Source organism: Cynocephalus volans, chromosome Y (assembly GCF_027409185.1).
Source record: "Cynocephalus volans isolate mCynVol1 chromosome Y, mCynVol1.pri, whole genome shotgun sequence".
NCBI lineage: Eukaryota > Metazoa > Chordata > Mammalia > Dermoptera > Cynocephalidae > Cynocephalus > Cynocephalus volans.
In genome coordinates this window covers 1,352,628-1,377,471 of record NC_084479.1, presented here as the reverse complement: position 1 = coordinate 1,377,471, position 24,844 = coordinate 1,352,628, and the positions used below count along the sequence as shown (strand labels likewise).

The following is a 24,844-nucleotide window of genomic DNA, read 5'->3' as shown; positions in this document are numbered from 1 at the left end:
ATGGATCTCAAGGACACTGGGCTGTGTGCATAAAGCCAGCCTTGAGGGCCGTGTGCTGTAGGGTTCCATTTATGCAACATTCTTGAAACGACAAAATTACAGGGAGGGAGAACACAGCGGCTGCCTGGAGTTGGAGGAGGCAGGATAGGGAAGCTTCCAGGTGGCAATGGAACAGTTCCACTTCCGGATTATGGTGGCAGGGGCACGAATCTACAGATGCGATCACCTTTTGCACAACCACGTGTGCATGCAGACACAGAGTGCATGTAAAAAACCGATGAAATCCCGAGAGGGTCTGCATTTGTGTCAACAGCACTGTGGCAATGCCAGCTTCCCACTTTTGACACAGCATATCGTCCTGTAAGATGTGGTCGCTGTGGGAAGGCAGGGGGCACGCTGGAGCTCAGTGTATTGCTTCTGCACTTCTTGTGAGTCTAACTTAATTTCAAAATAGAATGCTTCAAAAATAAACAGCAGCCGATGGGTGAATGGGCCAACAAAACGTGGTCTATCCATACCATGAAACAGCACCTGGCCACAAAAAGGAATGAAACACGGAACCTGCTACCACATGGATGACCCCAAAAAGCATTATGCTGAGTGAAAGAAGGCAGACGCCAAAGGCCACATACTTTGTGATTCTATTTAACAGGAAACATCCAAGGCCGGCCCGTGGCTCACTCGGTAGAGTGCGGTGCTGATAACAGGGAACATCCAGAATGGGAAGATTTATGGGGACAGAGCGCAGATTAGTGGTTGCAAAGGGCTGGGGGAGGCAGGACTGGGGCGTGACTGCTAATGGGTGTGAGTGTCTCCGGGGAGGGATGACATGTTCTAAACTTGACAGTGGTGATGGTTGCACAGCTCTGTGAATACACTCAAAACCACCGAATTGTACACCTTCGATGGGCGGATTGTCTGCTAGGTGAATTGTATCTCAATGAAGCTGTTATCAAAAAATGACAACATCTGGCACAAAATCAGTGTTATATAAGGATCTGCTCATGATTTACCATTCTTTCTGCTGCCTTGAGGGTTCTACCTTTGCTCTTTCAAACTACTTTCCGCCCCTCCATGACCGATGGGGTGCCCCTCAGGAGTGTCCAGGGAGACGGAAGAGGGTGGCTCTAATGCGAAGAGAATAGGAGTACAAGTCCCCTTTGAGCACTCTATAGGCAAAGTCAAGTTCAAAGTCCTTCCTATGTGCTGCTTTACTCACTTTTCCCTATTTTAAAAAAAAAAAAAAAAAAAAAAGCTTCCGTATTCCTGGCTCATTTTGCTCAGAGAGGCCCTGGCTAGAATGTGTCTTCAGTATATATCGAAATCCTACACACCATGGAAACTTAACCGAGCCTTCCTTCCAAGAATCATTTTCCTCGGCTGCTCCAGCTCATGCGGATAGAGCCTTCCCAGGATTCCCACAGCGGGGATGTCACACCATCCAGGGGATCTCCACTCACACCACAGCTTATACCGCCCCCCTTTGCATGCCCCTGTAATGCCTTATCCAGAAACACCTCCCAACATATCTCACACACCTTTGTATACTCCAAGATGCTCCAGAAATGACAGATTCACAGGAAGGTCATCCCAGAAATGTAAGATTTTCCATACAAAGTGGCCTGAAAAGGATGCTCTTGATCTGGTGAGAATCAGACCCTGTTGTCAACCAGGTGAGCTACGAGAGCCAAGATGTCAACCTAAAAGGGCCCCATTCTCCCTGAGTCTGGACCCTGTACACTCTGACAACAGACCACACGGGCCCCTGAATGAAGGCAGACGCCTCTCCAGGGCCACCATCGCAAGCCATGCTGCCTCAGGATGGTGCCAAAGCAAGGTTCTTAGGTAAAATTGTGGCCAGTCCACAAGTAATTTCATTTCCAAACACATTCCAAGAGGACCATGAAAGACAAAGACACTTGTAACAGATAAAAGACTTAAATGCTTTTTTCGTTTGTTTGCTTATATTTGTTATAAACCAGGCTTTGGAGAAAAAATAAGAACCTCAAACGTACATGGGGAAAAAAAGATCAGAAACTGTGCTTCATTCAAAAGCACACACATTTTAATCGATCTGCATTTTACTTTCCTAAAGTCTATATCTGACTTCCAGAAGCTAAATAAAAAAGGAGTTTGTTATGAGGTGTTGATGAAGATACTCAGCATTTCTTTTTTGCTAGCAAAATCAAAATCTTGAGAAATCACCATCTCCATAAATAAAGCCATTTATTTTTCAAGCACAGGAAACATGGAGAGATTGACAGGTTATTGATCATGTAATAAGAAATCCATTTGACAGTTTCACTTACTCAGAGCCAAACGAAGGCAAATCCCTCCTTCTTTCAAGAGTTTATTTTTAGGTCTCTCTTCTATCTTCAGTTACCTGTTAATGAAAAATAGCCAAAGTAAGTGATATGGTTTGAATGTGTTCCCCATAACTCATGTGCTGGAAACTTAATCCCCAATGCAACAGTGTTGAGAGGTGGGACCTTTAGGAGGATTAGGTCACAAGGGCTCTACACTCATAAATGCACTAATGGTATTATCACAGGAGTGGGTTTCGGATAAAAGGATGAGTTGAGCCCCCTCTCGTGTGCCTTCTTGCCGTGGGACGATGCTTTTTGCCATGTTACAACACAGCAAGAAGGCCCCCACCAGATCCAGCCTCTCGATCTGGGACTTCCCAGCCTCCAGAACCAGGTGCCAAATAAACTTCTATTGTTTATAAATCACCCGGTCAATGATATTCCTTTACAGCAACACAAAACGAACTAAGATGGTAAAGCAAAATTGTCAAGAAATACTTCCTGAATGTACTCTCAACTGTTCCATAGCCGGGCAGGGACTGAATTAGTAAGTAGCATTATGAAGCTTCATTAATAATGACTGTTATTGGTGAATTTAAGGCTTAAGGCTCTGTTTGAAGCATATGGTGAGACTGTTCACCTGAACCTGCTCAAAATGAATCATTACCTCAGAATTGGTCATGATCATAACATTGCCAGGGAATTTCAATAAATGAAAAATCTACTCAACTCTCATGATAGACACAATTTTCTCTACTATCCTAAAGCACACTTAAGTAAATGTATTTCTGGAGTCAATGCAACTCAGCAAATTTTCACCATCAGCAAATACGTGTTGAGCTTGTGGAAGATGGAAATGCTGTGGAACTCAGCGAGGGCAGAGCAGGGACAATAAGCTAGTAAACAACGTACAACAGGATGAGTTCAGATGACAGAACTCATGAAAGTCAAACCAGGTGGACAGTTGAGTTCACTTTTAATTGGGGGCCTAGGCAGAGCTCTCTCTCTCTGAGGCAAGCACACTCGCATGGGGGCAAGAGAGGCCAGGCTGCAGACCCGACAGATGCAAATGTCATGCGGTGAGAATGAACGTGGCATGAGGGAGGAAGACCAGTGGGGCTGGGTGACAAAGTGAGGGCAGCAGGTCCCAGATCATGGAGGACTTGCAGCCCGTGGAAAGGAGTGAGATCCCACGCATGCCTCCACCACACCATCTTCATCACCCATCATCAAACTTAATTTATAAATCAAATCTGATCATCTTTCTGCTTAAAACCTCTATGGGGCTTCCTACCACACTCAGAACAAAATCCAGCAAGGCTTCTGCTCAGTAAAGAAACAACGGCGGTCAGCAGGGGAGATGCGATGAAGACGCATGTGTATGGTCCTAAGATACTTGATTAGACCCAGAGGACTCATAGTGGAGTGGACAGGGGTTTGGGGAGCAGAACCAGGAGGGCTCCTAGGTTTGGGGTTAGGGCGACACTTTCCTGAGACACAGGAAGGCTGAGGAGAGGGGACATCAAGACTTTAGTGTGTGTGTTGACTCTGAATTGCCCACTGGATCTCCAGGTGGAGCAATAACTGGGAGGTTAATTATGCAAGTCTGGAGTGAGTAGGAGAGGCCACAGTTACGGAGGCAAGTCTGGGAGTCGTCGCACAGCTGTCATCTTTAGAGCTATGGGCCTGCGCGGGAGTATCTGCAGCAGGGTTTCTCAACCTCCACACCACAGATGTGTGGGGCAAGGTAGTTCTCTGTGCTGGGGGTCGTCCTGTGCACTGCAGGAGGTGGAGTGGCATCGCTGGGCTCTTCCCACTGCATGCCAGTAGCATGCCCCTCCTCAGCTGTGACAACCAAAAAAGTCCCTCAAACAAGGCCAAATGTCCCCTGGAGGGCACGATCGCCCTGTTGAGGACCAGCAGTCTAAAACTGTAAGCTGAGGACCGAACCTTGAGAGAAGGAGCAGCTGGCCAAAGAGAGAGGAGTAACGGTGAGGCAGAAGGAAATGCAGAACAGTGTGGTGTCCCCAGCTCTCGGTGACAGGTATCTCTCAAGAAGGTCAGCACACTGACCACTGCAACATGTCCAGATGGAGACAGGGCATGCCCTGGACCAGCTGGAGGCCATTTTGAGAGACACTCCACTGACGGCTGGGCTTGCAACCCTACGATGTCAGCTTGCAGCCAACAAGGGAGCAGAGGTTGAGAGGCTGATCTGAAGCCCACATAGGTCCTGTGAGTCCCCCACAGTGCCTCATATGTCACAGCAGCAAAACCTGCTTGTGCTCTGTGCATTTTCATTGAAGACAATCACGTTTTCATCTCCGTGCATCCTCGTCCTAGTGGAGGAAATCAAGAGGGGCTTCTCGGAAGAGGTGGCATTCACATTGGCCTGTGACATCAGGTGAGGAGTAAGAAAAAGGGGCTATGGTTTGAGCGGTGCTGAGATTAATGAATGGGGGCAAGCCAGGGGCACTGAGGTTTCAAAAACGGTGGGGTGATGCTCTCACGGTGCTCAGGAAAGAGGATGCAGACAGCAGAGACCTGGAAGGAAGGGAGCTGGGGCAGAACAGAGCTGCTCCTTCCAGCTGAGGGAAGAAAGGGCCCCCTGGGGCAAGCTGGCCCTGCAGATGGCATTCTCCCAGCAGGGGTGACAACAAAATACTAGACAACCCTGACCAGGCAGGAGCCAGGGGGCCCCTAGCAGGGCCAGACATTAGCCCTTTATCTGCTGAACTACATGGACCAGCAGGGAAGGAGCTCTGTGTCTGACCATTACGGACCAATTTCACTCTTCTGGCTACCAGTATAAGAAGAACAGCCGCGGTGTCATGGGCTGTTCTAATACCGCCTTGACTACAAGAGCTGTGAGACCTCCAGACTCCAGCATCTTCCCATACCGCCCACCAGTTCTGGACCATCAGCACTCGGGGACAGGAGCACCCTGTGAAGAGATGACAGAAAGGACACTTCCCGCCTCTCCTCTGCATTTCTCTAAGCTCCCCAAGGGTGCATCCCCCAGCAGACGACGCTTAGACTTGTATCTGGGTGAAAATCCTGACAAGCTCCCACGACTGCCAGATGCCTGAGCCATTCCACTGCCCATTCCATCGCCTTCTCCAGCACTGCTGTGCACAGGCAGTATATTTAAAAAAAGGAAAAAGAGTGAAAAAGAAGAAGAAAAAGAGGAACAAAGTCACAGACCTCAATTTGCTCCTAATGTATAATAAGAAACCCTCTCTGGCCTGGAGTTTCCTAAGCTGTGAAATGAGGGCATTCAATTATTTATGAGTTTTCACCCACAATCAAAAAATCTGAGGGACCATTTTCCTGTTGACTTCCTTTGTAAATTCTAGGGGAAAACACTTGCAAAAAACTTAACTAAGAACTTCCAAAGAATTACTGACAAGGGAGGGGAAAAGAGAAGAAGGGCGCTGGCCAGTTAGCTCAGTTGGTTAGAGCGTAGCCTTGTAACGCCAAAGTCACGGGTTCAGATCCCAGTATCAGCCAGCCACGTCCCCCTTCCTCCAAAAAAAGGGAGGGAGGGAGGACATGTGCATCTGTCCTGCAGCCGACTAAGCACAGGAATACATAAAAAGCGTGCAGTATCTCTCCAGAGTGCCAGAATGATTAAGATTTCAACTCCAGAGAAATTCAGGTTGTACCATCATGAAAACATGAAAAATCGAAAATATGTCTTCAGCAGCCACTAAGCATGGCAGAGAAGCTGCCATTTCCTCCTGATTCCTTTTCTAAGCAAGCCCTGAATAAAGGGGCCAAGAGCCAGATGACAAGTTGGTTGCTGGTGTGAGCAGCGGGTTGCTGCAGCGCCACAGAATTCTGAACCATGTTTCATGAACCCCATTTGCTTTGGGGCTCAGGTCTGTGCAATGAAGCTGTTGTTTCCTGTATCATCAATATCGAGCAGCATTTGCCTATGTTGAGATGATTCATTCAATAACAAATCTTAAAATCCTTTAAATCGGTGGTCCTCAAACAGAGGTAATTTTCCCCTTGGGGATACTGGGCAATGTCTGGAGCCATTTTTAGTTGTCAGAACTGGGGAGAGAATACTGTAGCATCTAGTGTGTAGACACCACAGAAGCTGCTCACCATCCCGCAGTGCACATGACAGTCCCCCTTAACAAAGAAATATATTTGGCCCAAATGTCAATGCATGTGCTCCTTGACTTACAATCAAGTTACATCCCAGTAAACCCATGGTTAAGTGGAAAATACTGTAAGTTGAAAATGCACTTAATACCCCAATAAGCCCATTGTAAAGTCGAAAAATCATAATAAGTGAATCATCAAAAGTTGGAGATCATCTGCACTGCCAAGGTTGAGAAACTCTGCTTTAAACTATGCTAAAATTTCTATAATTTTATATACTTTATATACTTTCATTTTCCAAGCGATTTTTGTTCTTTTCAAAGTCACATGTGTGCATTTTTTTTAAAGTTAAATACAGGTGAGGCGAAAGACTCTTCTTTTTAGTTATAAGCCTTTTAGCACCAACTATGTCCAATTCCACTTCCCAAAGCAACCACTTTCAAATCTCAGAACTGTTTGTGTCGTTGGTGATGTTCCCTGGGTATTGACTTCCATATTTCTTTGTCGTTTTCTTTTTTTTTTTTTTTTGTGACCGGCCGCCCAGTGAGCGCACCGGCCATCCCTATATAGGATCCGAACCCACGGCGGGAGCACTGCTGCGCTCCCAGCATCGCACTCTCCCAAGTGCGCCACGGGGTCGGCCCTGACTTCCATATTTCTAAATAACCTGCCTATTATAATACCTCTTCAACACATCCAATTTTGGATATTACTTATTGATTTTATCACATATAGATGAGGATTTTCAGTTTTTAAAATTCCCACTGCTAATCCTGTGCTGACCCTCTCACATTTTCCCAGTCATTTTATATAACATGTTTTTTGGTTACATTTATACTCCACACATATTATCTTGACTATGGAATGGGCACTGATCAGCAAGCAGTATAGTATGATTATGATTCCTTTCTAATACAACTTTTACGTTTTCCTGGAGTTACTAGTTGCCTCTGTTTTTATTTCCTAGTTTTCTGGGTTCTCTTTGATAATTCTTCCAAGAACCTCCAACAATCTTTCAATTCAATTTTCCACGTGACCAAAACTCTCAGATAATCTGTCAACACCATATGCTTCACACAAGACCTTCCTCCTGAAATTTTTTGTTTCTTGCTCTAGGCTGTAGTGGCAGAGATGCTACCCTGGAAACACACCAACATCTTGGGAATTCCTTCTGCCTCTTTCTGTTTCCAGGATCCCAAATCTCTCCCTTTCCTAGTTTACTCCCTCACTTTGGTGGGACACATTCTTTAGCAGCTTCCTGAGAAGTGATGTGTGAAAGCTAAGTTGTACTGATATCGTCAATGTGTATAAACCTATTTATTCTATTCTTAATTAACAAATAGTGTAGGAACAACTTCAAAATTATGAATGAAAATTATTTTCAAAGAATTCCATGCTCAGTCTGTTTTCCAGTTTCCAGTGCTGCTGTTGAAAAATCTGATGTCATTCTGATTCCGGATCCTTCATATGTGACATTTTTAAATCAAGGAAAGTGCTTTAGATACTAACTTTATCCCTAATATTCTAATATGCCATGATGATGAGCTGTGATGTAGTTATTTGTTTTAATGTGGCTAATTTTTTTTTCGTTGTTATAGTCATTTGGAAGTTTCTAGTGAAATTTCTGTCTTCTTCAGATATAAGATTTTTTTCCCCCTCCCTTCCCTAGAATTCCTATTAGGCAAATTCTGAATAACCACAGCTCCTCTGTCCAAGAAAACTTTCTGCACCACATCTTCACTATCTAAAAAGGTCTCCACTAGGCACATATGGCATGTGAGCACTTGAAATGTGACAAGTGTGAGTGACTGACTGAATTTTAAGTTTTAGTTAATTTTAGTTAAGTTTAAATAGTCACATGTAGCTACTGACTACCATATGACAGATGCACAAATCTAAAGACTATGACAAAAACAAAAAATAGACAAAACAGGAAAGCAGAGCCTTTAGCACCAACTCTAAGATGATATTAAACTTGGGTTCAGAAGAAAAAATTTGAGCATAATTACTCAAATCTGAGTATAATTCCTCACAATTACCATTTTCAATATAAGGTTCTATGATGGCATTCTTTATGGGCTCTTCCTCATCAAGGACATTTTAGAATAGTCATCACACAAGTAGAAACATCCCTTTGTGTATAAGAATGCCTTTTATTATCCCTAAAGTATAAGTAGGAAAATGAAGATCCCAAGTGCCCCTCCTTTCCCTTAAGGAGAGCTGCCAAGGTACCCCCAAAACAGTAATATGTATTATAATAGAAACAAACACTAAAATATATATATATATATATATATATATGTTTTATATATATATATATATATATGTTTTATATATATATATAAAAAAAGAATAGAAAAGGTAACCGATGGCAAATTGTTTGTATGCCACAGTGACTACTGCACATTTCTTTCCACACGCTTTGATGAGAATTGTTACTTCTGCCTATTGGACGCTCTGGAAGGGGACAGAAACTAGAAAGGCATACCATGCATTCATTCATTCCATAAATACCACAAATATAACAATCTGTTGTCCAGACACTCTATTAACAATGACCTAGACAGAAAGCAAAACAAAACCAAATGCAAGAGTTCTGCAAACCCACAACAAAGCACATGAACCTATTGTTCCATCTAAATGACTGGGAATCACTTTTCATTAAAGCTTAGTACCTAGAAAACAGCAAAAGAGTATCACAGGTGTGTTTTCAAAACAAACATAGAGCAGGATCAAAATATAAAGTCACTATTTTTTTTCCAACTTTGAAGAAAAACTGACATACCAGCACTGTATGTCAAGGGAAATAAAAATTCAGAAAAAATTACTTACTTTCTATTTAAGGATCAACGGAGAAACACATTTTTTTAGTCTACTCTTCAGATAAGTCATTTAATGACCATTAGTTCCTACAAAATATGAAATTTTATTATGTTTGTAGGTTTTACAAGTTCAGTGTAGAAGTATGAGCTATTCAAATAAGGAGAAAAAGATACACTAAGTAATAAATACTCTTACACAAACTTGATTTCCTCTTTAATGTCTTATGAGGTTTAATAACAAATATTTCATACTTGCAGAGCTAGCAATATCAATATTTCTCCCAAAAAACAAACCCACAAGAAATTTTAATAAGCTTTCGGTGTCACAATATTGTTTCTAAGCATTTATTATTATTTAAATTACAATGATAGATTAAATTTCATCTAGTGGCATGAAACTAACCTATAGGGAGAGAAAAAGAATCATAACATTTAAAGATGATACATTAAAGTATTAGAATAATATCTTATTCAGTCAATTGACAATCAACAGTAAAGATAATTGTCAAGTAGTACGAATCAGTTTTTTGTGTGGAGATGACATAGTGTATCGTGAGGTAGAAAAGAATCTTAATTAATCTCTTCCTCATGACCCAGAGCAGTCTCCACATTTTGCAAAGAGCATTAAGCATAATTTTAAATGCAACTGTCAAGCACTTTATTCACTGAAATTATGATAAAAGTTTGAGAACACCATATGGTCCTGGTGTTCACATTTCAGGTGCTATCATTTGCAAAACACACCCAACTTCCTCCTCACCCAGAAAGGTCAACCATGCTGTCTTCCATATCATTTAACAATACAGCAAGCAAATCTCTTTCGGAAAACAAATATTCTCAAGCCTTCCCTCTGCCAATCACCAAATTCAACTATTCACTTACGCAAGTACCTCAAAACCTAGGACACCAAGGTCTATAGAAAGAAAAAAATTATCAGCCGGTTCAAGAGCTGGGTAGTAAGGCACGTGCATGCACACACACGCATCTGCACATGCACACACACACATAGATTTCTATTCACAAACCAAACTGTTCCTTCAAGTGCCACCTCCATATTCAGGACATCAGGAAGAGCTGCTATTGGCATTTTGCACGTATGAATTTCACAGGGTTTCATCTGCACCCCAGAGAACATATTACTGGAGGATTATTCCTTCTATGCCCATCACAGCAGAAGCAATCAGCGCAGGCGTCCCGAGGGAAGGGTCACCCTGTTCAAGACAGCGCACGGGCCTTTCTGCCGCAGCCCACAGGTTGCTCCTGTGGCCTTGGTGCTCCCATCTGGGTCGCAGTACAGTCCGTCCCCTCCTGTTCCTCCCTACCGCCTGGATGGCTGGGAAACAGTTCCTAATTTTCTCCTTCCTCATTACTCCCCACCACCAATAAAACCCAACGCTCATACAAACACACTGGAGTTTCACTGTCCTGAAAGACGCTGTCGCATGCCAGGTAAGGCAGAGAAGAGACCCAAATGATCCAACTTTGATTCAAGATCACTTTTAAGCCCCAGCCTTTTTCAATAATGGGAATTTTAAAAGTGGAGAGCAGGGGCGTCGAAGGTGGTGGTAGTAGGTCACTGCGAATTCTGTTCTAGTTTCTGCTGAGGGTCAGCCCTGCCCCAAGCTGGCAGACCGACGGTTCTCAGCTGGGGGTGACTGTACCCCCAGCCAAGAGACATTTGGGACTGTCTGGAGACATTTCAGGCTGCCACGGCTGGGGTGGGGAGTTTCCTGCATTCAACAACAGCGCCTCAGTAGGAGCAACGCAGGTCCCCGGAGCTGCGCTTTTCACACGGGCAGTGGGCAGGAGCGGAGACGACCCAGACGTGCAGACTCATCTCAGGGCAACAGGAGGTGGGGTGAACAGGAGAGGGGTTTTCCATCACCAGCAAGGCCTGGCAAAACCACTTCACCCCTGCAGTCTGTCTACACCTGCTTCGTGAACACCACAGAGTCTGTCTGGACCTGCTCCCCAGCTTTTGTCCTGGCTATTAGCACGGGCTCCTGACTAGTCTCAAGTTCCGCAGATGCAGCCTTTGAGAGACCCACGTGTCCAACTCCAAGCGCTGTGGCACCCTTAGCAAGCCTCCCTGCTTCCGCTGTCCATGCCGCCCTCCCTCTCTGCAAGTCCCCCCACCGAGCCTGAGTCTGCCCGTCAGAGGTCCTCCCTGCAGGCATGCACCTCCACTTCCATCATGGACATGAGAACTGAGCCAGGGGACTTGGCTCCAGAGCCTTTTCTGGTTGTGACATGGGCAGATGCCCTATTCTACTTGGGACGCAGTTGGTTTGGCAATGCAGAGAAGGATGCTGGGCCAGAAGGGCTGAGAGAGCCACCTCCGCCCTTTGCTACAACTGTCGCATCCTTGGGCTAAGCATCCTCGGTGCCACCCAAGGGGATAACTAACTAAACCCTCACAACAACATCAGGGGACAGGCACTACCATGCATACATGAGAAACCTCCCTGGCACGCAGGGAGCACTATGTAAATATCGCCTAAAACTGCATTTGTCATTGAACTCCACAGATTAAGGAAATAACTTGCATTCCTCTTAGGGACAAGGTGTGCACCCCCAGGCAAGAACCCCGTGCACCTCATGGTCCCCTTTCCCATAAAAATGGGATGAAGCATAACTGTGTTAGTTGGCTGTGGGGAAGAATAGAGATGTTGTATGTAAAACACGCAGTGCAGCTCCTGGCTGGCCAAAACTTTGAATTGGATGGCATATTACTACCTGCTATTAACAGAGAACAGCGAGGCACGGTTCCAACCCTTTCCTTCTTGTAACCTGAGAAACAAATAGCTGTTCTTTCTGCAGCGATCCCTCATACATGTTTCGTGGGACACATTTGAGAACCTTGACCTCTAACACCTCGTCATCTCCTGCATTTCTGCAAACGTCATGAAGCATAGGCAAGGTCCCAAGGCCCAGCGTTCAGTGAAGTTCAGAAGAACCCACTCCACAGCAGGTACAGAGACAGAAAGAATTTCCACGACAATGTGCCTCTAAGCCCAAGAATTTATTTTCCCCCTCAAAACTCCAGGAACATTCAATGATGCAGGAGCTGTGTTCATCATTACGAATCTTTCTTTCCTAAATTGATTTTAAAGAACTTTATCTTTAACGTGCAGACGTGAATGACCCAGAAAGCTTTACCTAGGGTCTGCCACCAGCTGCTTTTTTTTTTTTTTTTTTTTTTTTTTTGTCTTTTTCGTGACCGGCACTCAGCCAGTGAGTGCACCGGCCATTCCTATATAGGATCCGAACCTGCGGGATCCGAACCTGCGGCGGGAGCGTCGCTGCGCTCCCAGCACCGCACTCTCCCCCGAGTGCGCCACGGGCTTGGCCCTGACCAGCTGCTTTTGATAAGAGCATTCATCACACTAAGTTTAGAAACATACTTTGTCCTGATGTGCCTCAACAGGAAGCGGCTGGATTAAAAAAAAGATGCCACGAACACATCAGGATTCCAAAGCCACTGAGAGCCAGCAGCCTCCAAGAAGCCACAGTGCTCTCGTTCACTGAAATGCTTGTAATTCTCCACCCAGGAACAGAAGAGAAGAAACTTGCAACCCCATACAAAAAAGCAAAAATGAAATAATTAACTGGGTAAACCGGGGCAAACAAGATAATGGTAGGGAAAAGCCGACGCTGCCGAGAAGTGAAAGCAGTACCCAAAGTTTGCCACTGGATACAACTCTATACGTGCATTTATGGAAGGAACGATTCATCTGATTCTGAGTTTCCTAGACATCCCCTCAAAGGAGGTAGAACGATCAGCTGCTTGATTCACAGTATCTAAAAAATACAGATAAAAGCATCAAAAACACAGCTTCTACACTTTTGATACATGGGCAAAATCTCTCCCACTGGTTGCAGAAAAGAGGAAATTGTGGACTACATTCAAGGCCATTCTCAGTCAGGAAGTTTCAACAGAGCACTTCTTAAGATAACCCTCGATGCTGGACAACTCAACTCTACAACACCAAAGTACGGCTAAGTAAATCGAATGTGTAAGCGGCTAAACAATACAGCAGAAGCGTGCAGACCTCCCTGCAGCCTGGTTTATTCCAAGGATACACTTTAGAAGCACTAAGTCCCAGTTGGGCTGTGGGTCTCTTGGGGCTGCAGAAACACGTTGCAGTATATTGTAAACACATTTTGGTGCCAATAAATATACCACTTCTACAGTATTATTATTTTTTTTTTTTTGGTCGTTTTTTTCGTGACCGGCACTCAGCCAGTGAGTACACTGGTCAGTCCTATATAGGATCCGAACCCGCGGCGGGAGCGTCGCCGCGCTGCCAGCGCAGCACTCTACCAAGTGCACCACGGGCTCGGCCCTACAGTATTATTTTTTAACAGTTGCCTAGTAACCCATCATATGGCTACAGCATGCTTTATTAACCAGTCTTCCACCAGAGCATTCAACTCCTTGCTATTGTAAGCAATGCAAGAATAAACAGCAAGAACCATCATTTAAGCATCAGAAATTTCAGATACCTACAAAAGAAAAGAAAGCTGCACTTTCATTATCTATTGCTTCAGGAAAAAATATCTAGTGGCAAGACTACATAACAACAGCAAATTCAGTGATACCTTTAAAGTAATCTGTATTTCTATTCACCACACTAGGGTCTACAGGTATTTATTCGCAAAACAGTACACAGAGACAACTGAGTTAAGTCCATAAACAATGTGTCTGAACAAATTTCCAGATTTCCTGACAAATAATTACAAAACATCCAGCATTAAAACTTTTTCACAAATGTGAGTGGAGAATTTTAGGGGAAACTTAATGAGCTAATTATGGCTTTTATTTCAGTCCAGCAACATATTCGGTAAAACCCAAGAACCAGAAGCATCAAGCTTCTACTGTTTCCCGCAGTTACCCAATGAGCCCCCCTGCTCTGTGTCAGAGCATCATGCAAGCCCTTTACTCTACCTGGCTTCATGCCCTCCCCTCGACGCTCCTCTTTAATGCATTGCTACCTCTCAGATCTGAATTTAAACCCCACTACCTCAGAGACACCTTCCCTGACTCCTCTAGGCTCTGACAGTTTCCCCTTTACCCAATCCTATATGATGCTGTAGTGGGCAGACTTCTGAAGTGGCCCCCAGTAACCCCCACCTCCTGGTATTCATGCCCTTGTGTAATCCTCTCCCCTTGACTATGAGTGTCGTGCTTGTTTCTAACTAAGAAAATACGATAAAGGTTACGTGACTTCTATCTTGGTAGCTAATTTGCTCTCTATTGCCTTCTTGGCTGGCACACTCAGATAAAGCAAACTTCCATTCAGGAGAAGCAGCACACATGGCCTGGAACAGAGAGTGGTCTCCAGTCAACAACCAGGAGGAACTGAGGACTTGAGTCCAGCAGCCTGACAGGAACTGCATCTTGCCAACAGCCACACGAGGGAGCATGGGAGAATCTTCTCCCCCAGCTGAGTCTCCAGATGAGACTGCAGCCCTGGCTGATAGTCTAACTTCAGCCTCATGAGAGATCAGGAAGCAAAGGACCCAGCTAAGTCATGCCTGAATTCCTGACCCACAAAAACCTTAAGATAATAAACATGTACAGATGGTCTTCAGCTACATCCCGATGCCCACGGTAAGTTGAAAATGCATCCAATACACCTACCCTACCAAACATCATAGCTTAGCCTAGCCCACCTTACATGTGCTCAGAATACTTACATTAGCCTACAGTTGGGCAAACTCATCTAACACAAAGCCTACTTTGTAATAAAGTGTTGAATAGCTCACATAATTTACTGAATACTGTATTGAAATTTTAAAACAACATGGCTGTATGGGTACTCAAAGTACACTTTCTACTGAATGCCTATTGCTTTAGCATCATCGTAAAGTCAAAACATTGTAAGTCGAACCATCAAGTCGGGGACCATCTGTATTGTTTGAAGTGGCTAAGTTTGTTACACAGCAGTAGATAAGCAGTAGATATGTTCTATTTCCCCATGGTTCCATTTTACAGAATTAAACTTATTTAACTGATTTCTTTTTTGGCTTAAAACAATACATATTAATTCTCTTATCATTTGGGAGCTCAGTTATTTAATTTTTAAGTAATTTATTTACTGTCTTTTTCCTTAAGTAATAAGATCCATGATGGTAGGGACAGGCCTGTCCTGTTTCCCAATGCACCGCAAATGCCTGGCGCATAGACAGCAGTCAACCAGCATGTACAGATCTGTCTGAAATGTCATCAACCAAGATTAGTTTAAAAACATATACACTTGGTGTTCTGAAGGTTTAGAGAGTAGTTGCTCTGAGAACTGACAACTGTCTTCTCTCTATTCTGTTGGGACACCAAACAAGTCAGCTCTACCTGAGAAACACTGTTCTATCATAGCCAGTGTCAGAGTGAAGCACCGTGGGAGAAAAAAACCAAAAAAACCAGAGATTCCTGCTTCAAGTCTCCAGAAAATAACACAGCCCTGCAGACACCTCGATTTTTGCCCAATGAGACCCATTTTGGACTGTGCCCTCCATTACTATAAGACAGTAAAATTATGCTGTTTTAAGCAACTAAGTGGTGGAAATTTGTTACAGAAGCCATAGTAAACTAATACTCCCTCTCTCTCACTGCAGAGTTCCCACTGTACCATGTTCATAGCATTTTATGGCACTCAGCCCTTTTATTAGAAACGGTTGACTCTATATACCTTATAATTGCTGTTTAGATATAGTTCTGTGCCTCAAGCAGCTTACAAGACAATCTGTGTGTAGTCTCTTACAGCACCCCAGAGGAGAAGCTGTAAAGCTGATCTCCATTACTTGAATGAATGAATGAATGAATGAATGAATGAGATCCGTCACTCAGGGCCAGATGAGGATGAGGGTGTGCGAGTGCTTCCTTCAGTTTTGTGCCCTATGGTCCTCACCTGCCTCACCCAAGCTGAGCCTTGCTCCCATTTGCCTTAGGACTTTGCTCAGACTTCCCTTGTGGCACTTCCAGTGCCACACTGTGTGTTGTACTGCAGTGTCTGTCTTCATATTCCCACCGTTAGAACTTCTGACCTGAAGACCTCTGCTCCCACTGGCAGCCTGTGCCTGAAAACTCAAAGTCAGTCTTCTAGTCAGGGGGTTGGAAGTATAGAATAAACAGCAACATCTTGGGAAAGAACTTCACTAAATCTGGGAACTTATCCCTGGGCGATAAACCAGCAGAGTTGGAACTCCGAAGTCCTTTCATATCTTTCAGGTCCGAGTCCTGAACCTTCACAGGCCCTTGGGCCCATCAGTACACATAAATCCTTTATCTGTTGGAAATCAATCATTAATTCCTTTATTCTTCCCATTCATTATGAGATGCCCATTACATAGCACAGATACAGAGGAAGGATTCGGCTCCTTTCTTCGAGGTCTCTAAAGAAGGTCCTGGTAGTCCCTAATTTCACCCTCAACAAGTAACCCTCTAAGCATTTTAACAGAGGTTCAAAAAGTTTCCTGAAAGGAAATAACAAGTGTTGGGGAGGATGTGGTGACACTGGAACCCTCATCCACTGGTAGGAATGCAAAATGAGGCAGCCACTTTGCAAGACAGTTAAGACAGTTCTCAAAAGGTGAAACATAGCATTGCCACATGACCTAGCAATTCCGCTCCTAGGAATATACCCAAGAGAAATGGAAACATAAACCCATGCAAAAACCTGTACACAAATGTTCACAGCAGCTTTATTCATAATAGCCAAAAAGTGCAAACAACCGAATATCCATCAGCTCATGAACAGATAAGCAAAATGTGGTATATTCATAGCAATGAAATATTCATTAATAAAAAAAGTGAAGTATCGATTCATGATAAAACATGGATGAATCATGGAAACATTATCCTAAATGTTTTTTTTAAAAAGTTCTGAGATCCTGGGCCGAGCCCGTGGCGCACTCGGGAGCGCGGCGACGCTCCCGCCGCCACGGGTTCGGATCCTATATAGGAATGGCCGGTGCACTCACTGGCTGAGTGCCGGTCACGAAAAAGACAAAATAAATAAATAAATAAAAAATAAAAATAAAATAAAATAAAAATAAAAAGTTCTGAGATCCTGAAGCAAGGATTATGCATGTGTATATAAATGCTAAACACAATATATAGTTACATTGTTATACAATCAAAAAACTAGGGACTATCTCAATTTTTAAAAGAATGAAATCTCTTCATTTTCTCTGGGATGTAAGGAGATTTTAAGTAAGTACATTTTGTCTAATGTCAAAAGCGTAACAGCATAATATAAGTTGGTAAGAGGCACTCAGGATGGTTTTTTAATTCAAATAGTACCTGAACAATAAATTGTATTGAGTCAAGTCTTATTTGCACATAACATGATTTTCAGCTAATTTGTGATGAAAACTGAAATGCATAAAATGTGTCGTTACAGTCACAACAGAATCCAGAAGATGAAACCCACTAGAATATCTGCTTATTAGGAGTTAAGAATTCTAATACCTGAAGCCCCAGTTTCCTAAGTAGATTTTGAATTCAGTGTAAAAGGATTAAGAAATTCACTTTTCTATTGTCACACACGACAAGAGCTTGAAGAGTGACAGTGAAATATGTTTTTGAAACTGCCCAGTTGTACAGCTCTCTCAAGATCGTGTTAGGACCAGCACTGCTAGAGAAGACGCACGTAGCTCACGCATTTTAAGTTCAGCTAATTTCTATGAATATACTCTTGTTCTGTCTGACCATCATTAAGAAATCGGGATGTTGTCGCTCAACCCCAAACGCTCCCACCCCCTTTTTCCCACAACACCCAAACCAGAAATGTATTATTGAAGCCAAGAGAAAATCAACCACAAGCTTTCTAGCCCCAGAGGAAGGCCCATGCGAGGACCCCTCCTCTTTTCTCACTGTGCTGGGAAGAATCCTGGCTCCAGGGCACGCGGGGCCACGCTCCGCCTGAGACGGCCCTGCCCGGCCCTGCCCTCTCGGGGTACGCTCCTTCCTGAATCCAGCTCTGCGCCAGCAACCCCTCGTCACAGCTCTGTCCCAACAGCGGGGTCACCAGAGTCCTCGCCACCTCTCCATCCACGTCTGAGGTTGTCCAGGGGAGAAACTATGCCAGTCGCTCTCTGCAGAGTGCCTGGCATTACATGTGCTCATGAAATGTTTGCACCACGAATTCGTTCTCCTTTTCTTAAACTTCAACCTCAAACCTACACGTGGAGAAATATCCCATATCCTCTCCATAAATACTTTGGAACACAAACGTTTCCAAGAACGACCACAGCTCAGCACAATTCACAGGGGGTCATATGTGTCTGAATAAGCCCCCCACCCATCCTTACCCACCATTGCTCCCACACGGGGAGACTGCAGGGGGACCCTTGCAACAGGCAATGCAGATGTGCAAAACATTCTACTGAAATGTGCCGCGCTAACAATTAGGACACTGCAAAATTACACTTTGAAAATAGCAAATCGACTCTACTTTGGACCCTTGAGCAAGAGAACAGAAGAGGCGCTCTGGTCTTAACATCAGCATCACCAACATCGTCAGCGGTGCATGGGAACCTGCGCACAGTACAAGGAGCATGACTGGACACTGGAGCCTGACCAGGGTGGCAATCCCCCAGTGAGCCCTGAAAAGGCCTTGTCAGGATTTCCGTCCATCCATACTGGCCTGGTATATGCAGCAGCACAAAGGAAACTAGGACCCCTTGGGTGACCCTGGACATTCACTTCACACCTGGATCCCAGGGAGCAGCTACACTGCAGGCTTCACAGGTGCAGCGAGTCGTCAGGGTGGTACGTGTGTGTGCTGTGTGTGTGTGTGCATGTACCTATAAGTATAGAACATTTTAAATAACAAATCCACGAAGCGAGGCTCCATGACATCCTCCAGTCCAGTGTTTCTCAGCTTCGGCGCTACCGACACCTGGGCTGAATCATTCTCTGTGGTGGGGGCCTCCTGCACACTGTAGGGTGTAGCAGCCTCCTGGGCCTCCACCCACCAGAGGCCAGGAGCTCCTGCCTCCCCCCGCTGCCACAATTGCAAATGTCTCCAGACACTGCTAAGTGTCCCCTCAGGGACACACCACCCCTGCTTGAGAACCACTGCAATCTGACAGCAGCCTGAGATTTTAAAGCACACACAGTCCTTCAAACCACAACAATCTACTTTACCAGATTATTATGAGTCACGATCAGAATCACCCTCTTTGGGAGGTCTTACAAATGCGATAAATATTGCATGGCATTTTTTTTTTTGTCCTACATTCTGTTACAATGACCAAAATGTAAACTCTTACAAAGAAAATCTGTAGAAAACATTTTTCCATGCAAAAAGGAAAAAGAAAAGGTCAATGTTTTTACCAAGATGATTTTGAAGAGTCTAACAAAAATCAAAATTGCCTTTTCACTAGCTTTACACGAAGCCTGCGGTCAGGGAGAGAACTTGGGAGATCTTTTCCTCAGTTCACTGAGATCTGTGTAGGTTACCTAAATATCATTTTTGAATGACTATTTTTATTCAGTTTGTGGACGAAGTATAAAATGGTTTGCTTATTCTACATCAGAGACTACATCAAAGCTCTTATTTTATCCTTTTAACTATGACTCCAACAGGATTTTCACGTTTTCATCTATAAGCCTTGTTGCAGAATCATACACGAATTTTGCAGGTCCGCAGCTCCTTTTCAAAATGGTTAAGATCAGAAGCTAAGGAGCTCTTAGACATCAGACCAACACTCCAGCATGAGCCTCAAATGAGGGAAACTGCTGCCCTCTGCCCATCTGGCCTGCATGCTCAGAGCACCCTGTGGTCTGTGGCCACCACTCTCCCAGGCCAGGGCTGGTATCATGAAAACGGACCCCCATGCTGCTTTTGGGATCTGCACAGAGGGGAGCGAACCACTCCGTACTCTTTTTCTCCAAAGTGCCAATGACTGAGCCCAGACCGCGAGTTGTTCAAGTCCCACTGGGTTCCCCCAATCCTGGAGAAACTACCATCAAGTGAAGGTGTCACAGGAAGAATTCTGTACAACGAGAACAAGGTATAATGGAACTCCATTCTGCAAGGAGGTCTGCCTGGTGTAGCAGGGAGCAAACAATACCTATTATTTTTAGTCACTAAAAATAAGAATTTGAGTGACTTTGAACTTGAGTGAATTTGAGCTTGGGATGCACGGTTTCCAACATCTGTTTGGAAAGTCTAATTCCACAGAGCAGGGGTTTTGGCAGACTCTTTCTGGAGAGGGCCAAACTAAATATAATGAGAGAGAAAACAAATTTCCCCAAAACTTTTATTAACAAAATTCAAAATGTTACGAACACGAATTTCTTACTGTCATGTGTCATGAAATATTCCTCTTTTGATTACCATCTCAACCATTTAGAAACGTCAAAACAATTCTTAGCTCAGAGGCCCGATAAAAATAGGCAATGGCTGAGTTTGGCCCTTGGGCTGCAGTTTGCAGACCCCTGCCACTGAGACATGCAGGCAGAACCCATCTCCAGGCCACAGACACCAGCAGCCCACTCTAAGTCAGAAGAGGGACAGGATCCAGGCAGCAACAGGCAAAGACAACAGAGAAAGGGTGTGACACCCAGTCTCTGACATGAGAGGAAAAGGGCTTTGTTATTCTGATGTGTTTTCTTTGGAAGTTGTTTGCATTAAGAGACCTAAGCCAAGAGACAGCTGATGTCTTCAAGCACAGGAAAATGCATCGTACTGTTTAGATAAGTGACAATGCTTACCACTTAAACACTGTGCCCTTTTATTCCTCAGTTTGCATGAATATAAATAAAGATTGGCATTGCTGGTTCCTGGTAATTCCTCTGTTGTGCACAACATTAATGTGAATATCGAGCACTCACAAAAGGTCTCAGTTGTGTCTCTTTTCATCATGTTACTTGAGAAACTCTTCTAATTCCAAGAGCACCAAAATCCCACTAACCAACCTTAACAAATCTTAAAACTCTTAAGACTTAAACTGGATACATCCATGTGTTAGGTATTGACTTTACGGAGATGCACAGCACATTTTGAGCAGGCATTTGACAGATTAAAGTATATTTTACTGGTGGTCACCATGGTTTCTGATCAGTTCTCACAATCATTGATCAGCATGGGTAAATGACCTGCATTTCAATTCTGTAGACTGTCTGGATCACCACGATGAAAACCCCCCAGATGGTCTCAGTCAACTTTCACAATGTTCATGCCTTGCTAATAATTGGCATTTTGCTCACAAAAGCCTACTTAAGAAGGTGACATCTTTACTGGTATACATGTGAGAATTACCAACAGATCTTTAAGTGGTACTTTAAAAGCACCAAGTAGATGCAAAAAGGAACACAGAAGAGATAAAGAAAAGAGTAATGAAAATGAACTGAAGAGGTAAATGAAAACAGGGGAGAAGGGATAAAAATGACAGTGGGATTTTTGAGTACACCTATTAATTAATACAGTTTTAACTGTTGGACCATGTAAATGTTTCACATTCAAAAACATACTTAATTCAAAAAGGCTAGTACATGCATATCTTAAAATCCAACATGAAAACAATTTAGCCTACCTGAACATCAAATAACATAGACATCAGAAAAAATTTAATCATCCATACACCACAGTGGGATATATGCTAAGGGCAAAAGAGATATAAGGATTCTTGAATCTTACCTCCTTGTTTTGATAGTGATGGTGGTTGTGGCAACAATGTACTAATTTTCTGAAACTATGGGTTGATCACCCCAAATCTGAAAATCAAAATCCAAAATGCTCCTAAATCTGAAACTTTTTGAGCACCAACATGACACTCAAAGGAAGTGTTCACTGGAGCATTTTGGATTTTCTAATTTGAGATGATCAATCATAAGTATAATGCAAATATTCTATGATTCAAAAAAAATTCAAAATCCAAAATACTTCTGGTCCCCCAAGCATGTTGGATAAGGGATACTCAACCTGTATTTTGCGTGTATTGTTGGAGAGAATGAATGTGTCAATATGTTGCTGCTGGAGGAAACCAGAGTCCTTATTGCAGAAGACTGACACTACATGGAAGGAGAACATGACATGTACATGCCCTGTGCATCTGGGTTTGACGTGGAAGTTTCAGTATGAAATCATCCATGTAAACAGTATCTATTTCCCAGGTCTCCTTGCTGCAACAGCCAGGAAGCAATGATACTCCAACAGCAATGAGCACACCCAGTTCCCAGCTCTTGGTTTCTATGTATCATTCTCCAGGGCTCTTTGGACAAAGGGTTGACTCCAAGTGAGGGGCAGGAAATACACAGTGACCCTAGAACATCTTCCTGTCCCAGAGAGAAAGGACACAGATAAAGGGCCTTAGAGGAGCATGACAAAAGGCCCAGGGCCCACCTTCAAAGGGCTCCCATTGGAACAATTTAGGGCAATTTGTGCATCTGAAAGAATAAATGACAATGATGAATTATAACACATTTTTTATAAAATCAAAAATAAATGAGCCCATATGATTTTTAAAAAGGAAAAAGGAGAAATCCTTTCTTCACAGAAGAATGCCAATTGCTAAGTGCAGAATGAATGGAAGAATTGGGAACACATCATTTTGCAATCAAAAATGTACTAGTTCAATAGTCGGTTGGACAATCAATATTGTTTGCTTTGTGGGCCACCTGGTCTCTGTTACAACCCATAATCTCTGCTGCCGCAGCGTGAAAGCAGCCACAGACAACGCATAAGAGAGAGGACATAGTAGATTTTGTCTGAGGTGAGCCATGGCTTGCCAAACCTGTACTAGTTAGTTGATGTACATAAGGATAATCAATGGGTGCTAGAACCACCGAATGACAAAGGTCATGAGGAGGCAAGATGTGCACGCCATCTGAAAGTACCGTAACACAGATTACTCATCGACTACAAAGAGAAAGGGACCTTCAACAGGGAGCGATCTGGTGGCTACACCTTCATTAACAGATCAGTAATGAGATTAGAAGCCTCCTGATGGGATGCAACAGGAATTATAATCATCACCCGTGCAGTGTTCTTAACCTCACTCTTACCGTAGAAAAGACAAATCCTCAAAACTACCATGTCATGGAAGCTGTTGGACTTCTCTAGAATACAGGAGACTAAAGAGACAAACAACCAAATACAATGCATGACCCGTGATTATAACCTGGATCAAACAACTGGAGACATTGACATACAACAGCATATTAAATACGTGTGATTCTTGCGGTGTGACAACCTCAAGAGCTTAAGTATGTGGTTGTGTAGGAGAGAATGTCCTACGCATTCATGGAGGAAAAGAAAGGGGAAGGAGGGAGGGGAGAAAATGACAGCGAGAGAAAAAGCAAATTTGGCAAACTGTTAATCAATGTCAAATCTATTCTTTAAGCTTTTCTAACAGGTTGAATTTCCTCAAATAAAGAAAGAGCTGCATAAACCTTGGACTTAACAAAGTTGGTCTTCTTCCTCTCACCAGCTCCACTTGGCTACTATTTCCCTTCAACAAAATATCTAGTTAATTCACTCTTAATACTGAAATAAATGTTGGCTGCTGTTTAAAGAAAACCCCACTCAGCATTCATGTCATGCTGTGTAGTTAACACGTTTTCACGTGTCTCTGGGGTTTCCCAGACACGAGCAGGGCAGGCGTGAGGACCCCTCGCTTCTGCAGACTCAGGAAGGCCTGGCATTATTCAGGGGACTCTTAGTGCAGCAAAGTGAAGACTGAACCAGAATGTCCATCTGAGCCTGCTTTCTGGACACCATGCCTCCCCAGACTCTCCAATTGGGACACCTCCCCAGAGTTCCACAGTTCCCAGGGGACAGCAATGATGTCTTTCTCCTGCTCTTGTCTGAGCACAGACCCAATAATTAGTAGGAATTGGGAATATTTTTCAATAATGCATGACAGCATTAACACCCATTTCTTGGAGGGCCAGGTGGGAGTACCTGTTGGAGAATACGCTCCAACTCTTTGCAAAAACTCTTCCTGCCAGACCCTGCCAGATGTCAGTGCAGCCAGGAATGTGGATGGGGGGAGACTTGTGTTTTGTTTTTTTTCAACAGCCTAATTAAGTCTGCACAGATCTTTCTGGATTGAGTCTACTCTCACTCGAGGTTGGTGACCTGCTCCATATGCAGATGATAAGCCTTCACCTCTGTTTCCTGGAGGCAACGTGTAAGAAAGAGCCCCATAGTTTCCCTCTCTAGGTAAAGCACTACTTCCTCAACAGAAGCCCAAATCAACACCCCGGGGTGGTATGCGACCCATAAACTCAGTGTGAGACTTTCTCACTCGAAGCTCGCTCCCCCGGGGGGACACATCTTGCCCTGCCCGCTGCGCTCACGTGCGCTGAAGCACTCTGCAAGCCTCTGAATTAGTGAAAAGGCAATTTCCGATTTCATCATCAACTTGACACCTCGGACGAGAGCTCCCGTCTGGGGTACAAACAGTAACTCATTCCGACTGTGCGATCTTACAGCTTTCTCTTCACCTCTTCACCCTCCCAGGTCAGGTTTGCTGATTAAATGCCCACGCCTCCCGGATGAGATTTTCATTTTTGCACTTCATCCTCCCGGAGCTGCATTTTCCCCGTGACTGGCCAAAGGAGGCACCGCCTGAAGATCCTCTCTGCACACC

The 24,844-nt window shown here is 43.9% G+C and overlaps 1 protein-coding gene across 5 annotated transcripts in view; it reads right to left on the bottom strand.

The window, feature by feature from the left end:
- The window catches only part of LOC134368921 (F-box-like/WD repeat-containing protein TBL1X), a 214,212-nt gene that overhangs the window by 127,140 nt on the left and 62,228 nt on the right, over window positions 1-24,844 (bottom strand). For all 5 annotated transcript variants that reach the window (XM_063085154.1, XM_063085153.1, XM_063085156.1 and 2 more), the window contains exon 2: window positions 2,310-2,383. The gene's annotated coding sequence lies outside the window, so the exon portion shown is untranslated. The remainder of the gene's footprint in view (window positions 1-2,309; window positions 2,384-24,844) is intronic.